This window comes from Ochotona curzoniae, unplaced genomic scaffold, assembly GCF_017591425.1.
Source record: "Ochotona curzoniae isolate NIBS_2020 unplaced genomic scaffold, NIBS_Ocur_1.0 scaffold_461, whole genome shotgun sequence".
In the NCBI taxonomy this organism is placed as follows: domain Eukaryota; kingdom Metazoa; phylum Chordata; class Mammalia; order Lagomorpha; family Ochotonidae; genus Ochotona; species Ochotona curzoniae.
Window position 1 is genome coordinate 472,662 of NW_024467120.1, and position 12,068 is coordinate 484,729.

Consider the following 12,068-nt stretch of genomic DNA (forward strand, 5'->3'; position numbering starts at 1 on the left):
TTATAGAGAGAAAAGACAGAAAGAAAAGGTCTTCCATCCCATGGTTCACTCCCCAAATGGCCACAACAGCCTGAGTTGAGCCAGGCAAAACCAGAAGCCTCTTCTAGGTCTCCCACGTAGACGCACTCCCTGTGTCCTGATCTTTCTTCACAAGGTCATTACACCTCGGGTCCAGGGCTCCTCAGAGGGATCAAACCCCTAGCCATCAAGGACACTACACATGACAAAGTTATCCACCAGAATTGGAGAAATAAACTTTTTCCACACAGGCAAAAGCCAAATGAAGTCATCCCCACTATATGAACACTCCCTCTTTAAAGGTATACTAACTATTTGCTATACTATACTATACCTATTTAAAGGTATACTACATTAGAAGTAAAAACCAAAATAAAACAACAATACAGTGAGTTCACTGCCACTTGTGAACATCATCTCACACTGGAGTGACACTTCAAGTCCTGATAACTCTGACTCCAAATATACATTAAATGTTTAATTGAGGAAAGCATTCTTATTTCTTTAGAGAATATTTTACATTTGCCTAGCATATGAAAACTAAGCTTTCCTAAAAACCTGTAAAAATTTTAAATAAATCTAGCTTTTACATAAATGTTCATTACATGCCTGTGGAACATAATACATGTTTGATATTAAATACAACTCTTCACAGATTAATGTAAAATATTACTACTAATAATAATGTTGGTTTTGAAACTTATCAGGTGATTATCTGGGTAAAATCTCAGTTACAAATTAGAATGTGGAATTATTGATGTTGAGATTTACATGGATATCTTGTACTCAAACCAGTGCTACCGAATCACACCCTGATCCTAGACTTATCTTCTTTTTGTAACTTTAATGTGCTCAAATTCAATAGCTGTTTCTATTCATTTTAAATTCTACAATGGCAAGAATGCTCAAATTATTCATGTCAGGGTCTGTGTCTGGCATGTAAAAGGGTTATAGTGTATTAGTAAATAAAGTCAAGCCATTTTAACTATATAAATCTCACTTAAAATTTAATAAATGCAATTGAATATTATGGGGTAATTTTAAAATGTAAAATACATCATTGTATATTCTAGGAGACTTTAAAAGACATGTATTCAAAACAAATCCAGTTATCACACTAAAATGTCACTCTTATTTTTAAGATACTAGTTTATTTCTTTTTTTTTTAATATTATTATTCAAAAGAGACAGAAAAAGATTTCTCACTTACTGACTTGTTCCCTAAATATTTGATGTAATCAGGGTGGCAGGAATCTACTTACTTAAGCTATTTCTCTTGGTGACCAAATTCCTAGGGAGTTTTATTTAGTAGTGGATCTAGAACTCCATCCCACCCTCTGGGGCTGACATGGAGGTGTAGCAAGCTAGTCCTCCTCCTGTGGCACCACATCCCATGTGGGCAATGCATTGTGTCCTAGCTGCTTCACTTCCAGTGAATTCTCTGATCATGACCTTGGAAAATAGTGGAGGATAGATGTGGGCCCCATACCCATATGGCAGAAGCTTCTGGCTCCCAGCTTTGAAACAACTGAGGCCTTCTTTCTGCCGATTCACTCATCAAATGGCTGCAAAGCTTAGGACTGGACTAGTTCAAAGCCAGGATCCAGGAGCGTCTTTCAAGTCTCCCATGTGGTGCAGGGTCCTAAGGACTTCAGACAACTTCTGCTGCCTTCCCAGCCATATAAGTAGGAAGCTGGATCAGAACTGGAGCAGCCAGAACTTGTACAGGAGTCCATATGAGATGTCAGTATTGCATGTGGCAGCTTTACCTGCTACACCATAACACTGACCCCTCAGACTTTCACTATTTCAGAAACAATCATCCTATTTCTTTCAGCTGGTTAATGAGTACTACGCAACAATAGTGATCGTCCCAGTCACAGAGGTCCCAGACACACAGATATCTTTCCATTCAATAAAGGCTCTATCAAAAAATCCTTTATTAAAAACAAGAAAAGAAATATCACAAAAAGTGACAGTTTGTGCAGGACAGAAAAAAAATACTGCCAAGCACATATATATGATTCATAAAGACAAACTAGGTTTATCTTGTTTTTTAGTGCTTGCTCTGAATAGAAATTAAAAAAAAAAAAACTGCTTTTGTGATCTCATGCAAGCATCATAGACTTTGATAAAGTCTTCAGAGCTTGAAGAGGTGAGAAAAGCAAGCCTGTATTCTATGTATTCCAAGACGTGCTTGCTTTATATAATGCCATTGAGTACAAAGTGGCAACAGGTACAGTTAGGGTGATGTAACATAGATCCCAGGGTGGACACAAAGTCAAGACCCAAGTGCACTTACAGAGGGATGTTCCCAATCTCAGAAATCTCTCACTTAGTGTGCATATGGATGTAGTGAAGACACCACAACATCCATTGTGTACTATGTAATGGGAACAGGCCCACACAATGTTGTCCTAAAAGCCACTATGACACCAATCACAACGGAATGTAACAGCCACATGAAACATTTTGGGGCTGGGGTTGTTAACACAGCTCAGGCTGTGATTGCATCAATGGTCTCCCAGGAGCATCTCACAAAGTGAATGAGGACAGGAATTCTGGTTACCCCCATGGCACACAGAGCTGTTAACTGACAATTCCTGCTAATTATATATGGGAAGAGTGTATTCTGTTCTTTACACACTAAGACCAAATTATAGCTTTTTCAATAGCTTCAGTCACACTGGATAGTGCCATGCTGTAGTAGGCCAACGACCTAAGACCAACATCATCCATTCCATCAAAATACTACCTTCCTGGGGCTGACATGGAGGTGTAGCAAGCTAGTCCTCCTCCTGTGGCACCACATCCCATGTGGGCAATGCATTGTGCCCTAGCTGCTTCACTTCCAATGCAGCTCTCTGATTATGGCCTTGGAAAATAGTGGAGGATAGATGTGGGCCCCATACCCATATGGCAGAAATTCCTTGCTCCCAGCTTTGGACCAGCTGAACCCTGGCAATCATGGCCATTTGGGGAATAAACCAGCAGATGAACACCTCTCTTCTGTCTATATTCTCTATAAATTTTCCTTTCAAATAAAAATAAATAAATCTTAAAAAATAAATCTCATTTTCCTATCTGATAATTTTTCAATATTTTCTCCATTGAGTGTTCTGAAGACATCTCCTTCAATTCTAAGCCAATTTTCTAAGATCCCAAGTTTTTGTCTTTTTGGTGCATTCCTTGCTGAATTCTAGCAGCCACAGAATCTTTGTGAAGAAATTCTCCACAATGGGAGTGGATTTGCTCAGAGTTGGGTAGAAAAGCCTGGACTGCCACATATGGAGACACACAAGTCTTGCATCCATCATGATGGTTCAGCTGACCACACAGATCAGAAATGTTAAGTCCTCGATCCTCCTACAATCCCAGGCCATTGTTTCTTGACTTGACTGATTGGAAGCGAGAAGGGTAGCTTATGTCACTTAGTCAAAGTAGAGCTTTCTGCATCTTTTAGTTTTATTTATTTTTTTAATTTTTGAAAAGATTCATTTACTTATTTTAAAAGCAGAGTTAAAGAGAAAGAGAAGGAGGAGCAGAAGGGAAGATTTCCTTGTGTTGCTTATTTTCCAAATGGTTGCAACAGTCAGGGCTATACCAAGCTGAAACCAGGAGCCTGAGGCTTCTTGTAGGTCTGCCATGTGGACACAGTGGTCCACGCATGTGGACTATGTTTTGATGATTTCCGCAGTGCAATAGCATGGAGCTGGATAAAAACTGGATCAGTAAGGACTCGAATTGCCACCCATATAGGATGCTGGCACTGTTGCAGTGGCTTAACTCATTATGCGACATACCACCTCCCTTTTTAAAAAGATTTACTTACCTATTTATTTATTTATACTTGAAAGACATATTTTTATAGAGAGAGAAGGGAAGAAAGAGGAGGATTTCCATCTGCTAGTTTACTCCCAAAATGGTTGCAATGGCTGGAGGCAAGCCGAAGCCAGGAGCTGGGAGCCGTTTCAGGACTCCCATGTAGGTACCAGGGACCCAAGGACTTTAGCCACAGCTTCAGTGGCATCAGGAATTCTGAGATTTACAGAAGGCTAAATCTCTGAGCCCCACTACTTCCATTATGGACCTTCATTGTGACAGATGCCCAGATATCAGTGTTGAACCTTCTGAAGAGACCTTAGATTATCATGAAGAATTAGACCTGATATTCTGCTTTTACTTATTTGTGGTTTAGGCAGATGAGAATCTTTTGAAATCCTGCCAAGGAAACTTACATTGCTGGTAACCACCATCAGTCTTCATTGTTTTTCTCCAGTAGATGTACTTGTGAAATCTCCTTTATCTTGTGGCTTCTCTTTCTACTACTCCTCACATCTCTGAGATATCGCATCCCTAGCCCATTCTCATAGTTGTGCCCTATTGAATTAATCATTGGAGAAAATACTTATTGTTGTACCACCACATGTTAAGGGTGTTTGCTATTGCATTTACTGTAGATGGCCAGTAAAGAATCCAGATTAAAAATTCTGCTTTACATCATCTTTCGGGCCTTTGGCTATGATCAAGTATAAATTCTCATTTATAGTTCCCTTTCTTGAAGCACTTCTAGCACCAATGATTGTTTGTGAGGTTTTCTAAAAAAAAAAAAAAGGACTCAAAACAGCAACTTGTACACAGGAAATTTATTGGAGAGTGATGTTAGGAACTATACTTCTGGTGCACAGAGTAAAATAAGAACTTTGCAAGAGAAATCGAATTGTTTTGGATGTGCGGGGAACATGTCAGTAAAGCCCAGAGGATCTATGGGAGCTGGCAGGGCTCCTCAGACTTTTCCTGAGTGAGGAAGAACCCTATGTCTCACAATAACCAAGGAAAAGGCACTACATTATGGAAGTTAAATTTCTTAGTTGAGTGTTGGCAACGCCTGCGTCACCGTGTACCCTGAGCCAAGTGGAGGAACTAGGCTTATGAGACAGACAAAACAGACAATACACAGTGGATCATTCTTGTGAAGAGAATGCCAGTTTATTCAAAGTCAAGCTGCATCTTTATAGTCTGCTTGGCCCCTCCCAGCACTTTCCCAATGCTCAAGCAACACCTAAGCTCCCCCAAGGGCATGTAAAAAGGGGAAGCAGGAAGGAGGGAACTTGCAGTCAAGCCAGGGGCTAAATGTATCAGGCCAAGATTGCCCATCCTGTTATACCTTGAAAAACAAGCAAGGCTGTGGAGTTAACCCTTGGGAGACCAGGGCCTACAGTTGAGGTCAGTTCCTGGGGAGATTCTCAACTATGAGGCTCAGCAGGGAACATTTAGAGCTGATGAATACACCAGTTATGAAGAGGGATGTGAGTGAAACTCAAAGAATTCACCATCTGAATTCTGACAGTATGTGTTACTTGTTTGCCTGTTTGTTTTCATAAGGAGGACCTATTGATTAATATTCCGCTTATACTTTTGCTGCTCTAATATAAAATACAACATGAGCTATGAGAGCATATGAAAGAAATTACTTAAACTGGTGTTGAAAGAAAAATAAAAGAAGAATCAAGAGGAGCAAATGTGAAGCCACATCTTGAAAGATGTGTTTATAACATAGGCAAGAATATGGTACAGTTCATAAGATGCATAAATAAAAATACATGGTGATTTCAGAGAAACTCTAAGAACAAAACTGGACAGAAGATATATGTCAACTGAACATTATGCAGGGATTTTAGCATAGTAAGGTCACTGGCTGATAACTAGGAAGACCAGATGGATATTAAGACTCAAGGCTGGATTGATTCCCCACTAAAGGCGAAGAAGCTTCATGGTGAGGGAGGATGGGGAGAGGTTCCAGCAGCTTATAATCCCAAGGAACTATAAGACAGGGTGTTCCCTCAACAGATACCACTCCTCACGCAGTTCCAGGTTATGAGCACAACAAGCTCAGTCAGCAGCAGCCAGGCCAGGATCTTCCAGTAATTGTTTCTGGCTCCGGCAAGTAGTTTCTCAAAGGATTGTTCACTACACATCCTATGAACCATACCATATTCTTGCCTATTTTGTAAACATATCTTTCAAAATGTGGCTTGATTAGTAAAGTGAATACATTTCAGTAGCACACCAGTGGGTTTCATCGTTGGCACTCCATTTCCTGTAGAGTGAACACCATGACAAAACACTGTACTTGACAAGAGAGAGGAGTGGGGAAGAAAAAAGAGAAGGGGGCATCTAAGGGATAGTCACTGTCAACATGAATTGACATTAAAACAATAGAAGAATTTTGACAATTTTAAATTTCCCACATGTTAAATATAAAAACTGCACAGTTGGTGCTGTAGTGTAGTCACAGCTTTTAGAAAAGCCAGGACTTTCAATTTTGGCATCTGAAAGGGATGCCAGCTTGAATCTGCGCTGTTCTACTTTTTATCCAACTTCTTATTAATGCATCTTGGGTTCCTGCACCCACATGGGAGATCTGGAAGTAGCTCCTGGCTCTGGTTTGAGTTTGGCCCAGCTCTGGCCATTGTGACCATCTGGGGAGTGAACCAATGAATGAAAGATCTCTCTCTCTCTCTTTTTCTCTCTAAGTCTGCCTATCAATAAATAAATAAATCTTTTTTTAAAAAAATACACATGACAACATAAAAATTATGCATTGTCTTTCTCAATGATTATTTCCATTAAGAATCTTAATGGAGAAATGATTTTAATGTTCTACACTGTGGCTATCATCCACACTTTCAGGATGATGCATTTATTTAAGACAACAGATTTTATACCCCAAATAAGAAATCAGATGTCACACAAAGGCTTTCATTAATTCTTACCTTATGTGAACCTAGCAGAGAAGACACATTCCAGGAAATAGGAGAAGACAGAGCAACAGCAGAGAGGTACCTGGAGACTGATAGACTCAGGAAAGGAGTGGACACAATGGTGTGGTGTTGCAGTGGTGATACCCTAGCAGCATTCAGTGAATGTCAATCCGAATTGCACTGACAGCTGGAACTCCACTAGCAACAAGGTGGGAAGGGACGTCCACCGGGAACTCAGACAGTGAACCCAAAGAACTGCCCATCCCGCTGATCAGTTTGATTTTACCAGGAGCAGAGACAGAGCAGCAGGTCCCAGACAAGCAGTGAAGGAACAGGGTGGATTTCACAACCCAGTTCACCCCCTAGAGCCATATCAGGAGCCATTTTGTTTAAGGAGGCAAGGGCAAGGAGGACAGTACTGAACATGCACATGCAATGAGTTGGGAGTAAACTCATTTCTGGCTCAGTGAACTACAACAAGGTGGCATCTTACAGGTTCCACCCAAGATAGGTCCAGGTAGCCCTCACACCTAACGGCCAGCAGATCAGCAACTCTAGTAGTGGCACATCAGGTACCATTTCTTACAGTATGGCAAAGGATTTAAGACTGCAAGGGACAATAGTGAGCTGTACATCTGCTGAGCTCGGCGAGAACTCACTGAGTTCAGTGTGTTGCACTGGTCCCAAAGGAAAATAATACTGATTGCAGCATTGTACCAGTCAAAATAGGTCCGTGTGACCCTCACACCTAACAGCCAGCAGGTTCCAGCAAAATCAACACCATTAACAACCTCTCTATATAGGACACCTGGTGTCTACCTAATCCTGGGGCTGCATCCGGAAGTGGGAGAAAGGTTGTACAGATAATGCTGCAACCTCATCACAGTATCACAGCAGGTGGAGAGTGGTGAGCCAGGAATTGGAGTTAAGGAGATCATGGTGGAAATCTAACATAAGAATCCATACCTGGAATTCACTGGAGGGAGTGGCACGAGTGACTGCAAACAAATAGCCGTGTACCAATTGCAATAAGTAAAATCAGACTGTAAACCTGTGCGTGACAAAACTTAGAAACCTGCCCCACGGAGAAGAATATTCTTATGTTAGTAAAACTAACAAATGTACAAGAGAAGACATTAACACAGCATCCTTGTATGCTTTGGTCTGTTATTTACAACTCAAGGAAAGCGTAAGAAGAGACCGTATTGAGGCCAGGGACACTCTTGCTATTTTTAACCAGAGGGAGGCCCAAAGGAGAGATAGCACTGTGAAGTTTGGTCTGCCACAGACCAAAAAGGAGTTCCTGGCTTGTGAATTGCTCCCTTGTCCACTGAAGCACTCAGCTCCTCCACCCAGGCATACCAGCAGAGAGTATGGGAGTCAGGCATACTAGCAGAGAGCTGAGTCAGAAGTAGAGCAGCAGCTGGGATTTGAACCCATGCCAAATTAGATGCTGGCAGAGCAGGTGGTGGTTTATTCACCAGGCCACAGTGCTGACCCTACTATTTTTTTTTTTTAAATGAGCAAAACTACAAGTGCGTCTTAAAAGAAGCAATTTCTTTTCAAATGATTCTTTGTTAGTCATTCTAAGACAAAGATTGGTTTTTCACTTTATCTTCTACAATATGCCTTATGTTTGTATTCTTGTTTTTAAAAAACACTTTGTTTTTTAAATTTTTTCCATCTACTTTAAAGGTATAGCAAGACAGAATGGTTCAGGGTTTCAAATTACCATAGCTACTAAGGTTGAACAAAGTCACTCCCAGGAGCAAACAAAAGCCTGGAACTCCATCTGTGTCTTCCATATGAGTGGCAGAAGCCTTATTAAGCTTTCATCTTCTGCTTCTCAGGATGTATTAGCAAGCAAAGTAGATTGGAAATGGAAGCATGCATGCCAATATCAAAGTGGCATCCTGAATGGTGGCTTTCCTCATTATGGCAGTCACTTATAACCTATATTGTGGCGACATACTATTGTGTCTTTTGGTTTAGATAAATTAATGGACCTTTCTTTGAAGGAGTTAACTAATACTTTCCAAAGGGTTTTAGCATCCATAAAACCTTTTTTTTTGAAAATAATAACTCAAAAACCATCTTCAAGAATGGACATTTGGTATAGTGGTCATGACATCACTTGAGATTTTGCAATCCATATCAGGTTCGAATCCTGGATCTCCTCCAATTCCAGTTTCCTGCTTAGTGTGTACCATGAATGACAGATTGTGGTCAAGCACTTGAATTTCTGCTACTCATATGAAGTAGCTGGATCAAGTTCCATTTGCAGACTGAAACAGCAGGTGGAAGATTTGTCCTTTCACTTCTGTTCAAATAAAAATAACTTGCAAACTTGGTATATTTATATCATGCACTAAAAATAACTTTTTGTTTTTTCTTTTGCTTTTATTATCAGAAAGCTCATTCTAATCCTGATTATGCATTATATTATTATTAGTGGTATAACTTTGTCTCTCACTGATACTGTTTATAGTTTAATACCTTTGCATAAACTTATTGTACTTTAATTATGTATAAACTTTATCATTAAGAGAAAAATTATAATTGCTGAGATTGTGGAGTGGAGGATCCAGCGTTGCTTGGGATTAATGGCCTGGATCTTTAGACTCACTTGCAAGAACATGTCCTACTTAGTGAAAAAGGAGGAGCAATGGACACAGGCTCTATTGCAAAATAAAAATATGGCAAGTCATTTGGCGCTATAGCAGAACAGAACAAATTGGACAACCACCCCCAAACAAATGATGACAGCAAAACAATATGAGTGAATAGAGTCAATGGACATTGGGAGGGTGACATCATCCTTGGATTGGTAAAATCAGCATCATTTCAGAACTATCAAAACCACTTGGGCAGAACCCTCGGAATATGTACATGAGACTTAGTTTTTCCTCATCCCTGGGTACTGGAATGTGTGGAAAGGTGCCAGTGCTTTCCCCCTTTGGCTCTCCCCTTCCCCCAGAAATAATAACAAGAAATAACAGATTTGGGAGCAATGATTTCACCCAATTTTCCCTAAACCTTCCCATCATAAGCAACCATGTTATCATTATGAAAAATACTATTAAAAAAGATTTATTTATTTTCATTGGAAAGGATGATTTAGAGAAAGGAGGAGAGACAGAAAGATCTTCTGTCTGCTGGCTCACTCCCCAAGTGGCCACAATGGCCAGAGCTGACAATCAGAAGCCAGGAGTCAGGAGTATCTTCAGGGTCTCCCACATAGGCACAGGGTCCCAAGCAAGGCTTTCAACCATCTTCCACTGCTCTCCCAGGTCATAAGCAGGGATCTGGATGAGAAATGAAACAGCTGAGACACGAACCAGGGCCCATATGGGACCCTTGCACTTGAAGCAGAAGATTAGTCAACTGAGTATTTGTACTGGGCCTAACATTTTTATTTTTATTTTTATTGTGGACTCTTTCCTATTTTAAATTTTGTCTATGCTGCCTTGAAACTTTATCCAGAAACTTAAGTCCCAGGCTATAAATTGTGTCTTAAATTAATGCTTTAGGGCCTGGTGCGGTGGCGCAAGTGGTTAGAGGTCCTCACCTAGCACGCCCGGGATCCCATATGGGAGCCGGTTCTAATCCCGGCAGCCCCGCTTCCCTTCCAGCTCCCTGCCTGTGGCCTGGGAAAGCAGTCGAGGACGGCCCAAAGCTTTGGGAACCTGCACCTGCGTGGGAGACCCGGAAGAGGCTCCTGGCTTCGGATCGGCATAGCATCGACCGTTGCGCTCACTTGGGGAGTGAATCATCGGATGGAAGATCTTCCTCTCTGTCTCTCCTCTCTGTATATCCGCCTTTCCAATGAAAAAATAATAAAAATAAATCTTTAAAAAAAAAAAAATTAATGCTTTAATTTCTTCGCAGGACTCTTAGAATCACAATTTTGATGATATGGTTATATTATATTAAAATATTTTAAAATGACATAAAAAATTGATTAATCAATGGTGTTTGAGACAATTATTAGACCGAAGAATAAGAAATACTTTCTATCCTTCCACTTTGCCAATTGTGTGGGTGTAGCTCTCTTCATTCTCACAGATGGCAACAGCAACTGCAAAGCAAAAAAGAAAAAGAAACTTGTTTTTACCCTTGCCAGGGACAAAATAAGGTCCAATCAGTTGTTTTTTTCCTGCTTAGAGTTGGAGCTCATCTGATCACTTCCATCCTAATTACTGATTTGTTAAGATGAACTAACATTTACTTAGGATTACCTACCTTACTTGAGCACAAGACTTCAGATCTTTTGGACAAAATCTATCAAAAAGATGAGCAGGATCAGTATTCAGTAGGTAAAGCGGCACCATCAAGAGATTCTTTCAGGATAACCACTCTAGTTTTTTCATTGCCATAAACCCCTTTGCATGAATTTTATCTCTTTTTATTGTCCAGCCACATAAAATGAGAAATACAAATATGTTTCTTCTGATCACAATAGTGTTTAACAATAAGAAGAGCCATCTGCTTTTATTAATAATTCTGAGTATAATTTTCATAATTTTATACTCCATATTAATTTCCAGATGTAAAATAAATTATGTCTATATCTCATTCATTTCACTTAGCATAATAATCATTAGTTCCATCCATTTTTTTTGGCTGTCATTTCATATTTTAAGGCTGAATAATATTTTAACATATTTGCATGCATTATCTGTACCAAATCACTTGGTGGTCATCTGGGCTAATTTCGTTTTCTTGATATTGTTATAACATGGGCATGTAAATGGCTTTTTCATAAAATGAATTCACTTCCTTTGATATGTTACAAAAGTAGGAGAGCTGGTTCAAGAGAGCCCTTTACTTTTTGAGGAATTTCTATACTGTTTTACATAAAGGCAATAATTTGCATTCCCAACAACAACAAATTAGGGTATTCTTTTCTGCACAACTTCGCTGATCTGTATGTTTTTATTTGTGGGAAATGATCATTTTAACTCATGAGGTTATAGCTCAATGTAGTTTTTATTTGTATTTCCCCAATAGCTAGCAATTCTAGTATTTTTCATGCCTATTGGCCACTTACATTCCTCCTTTGAAAAATAATTTCATCTTGCACATTTTTCAATTGAAATGTTGTTTTGTTGCTGTTATTTCTTCAGCTCCTTATATATGCATGATATTAACTATTTATCAGGTACACAGTTTACAAATACTTTCACTCATTCTTTCAGTTTCTGTTCGTGTTATTAGCTTGCTCCATCAATCCCTTACTATGTAGATGCTGCTTAGCTTGATATCAAGCCAATTCAAGTGCTTGTG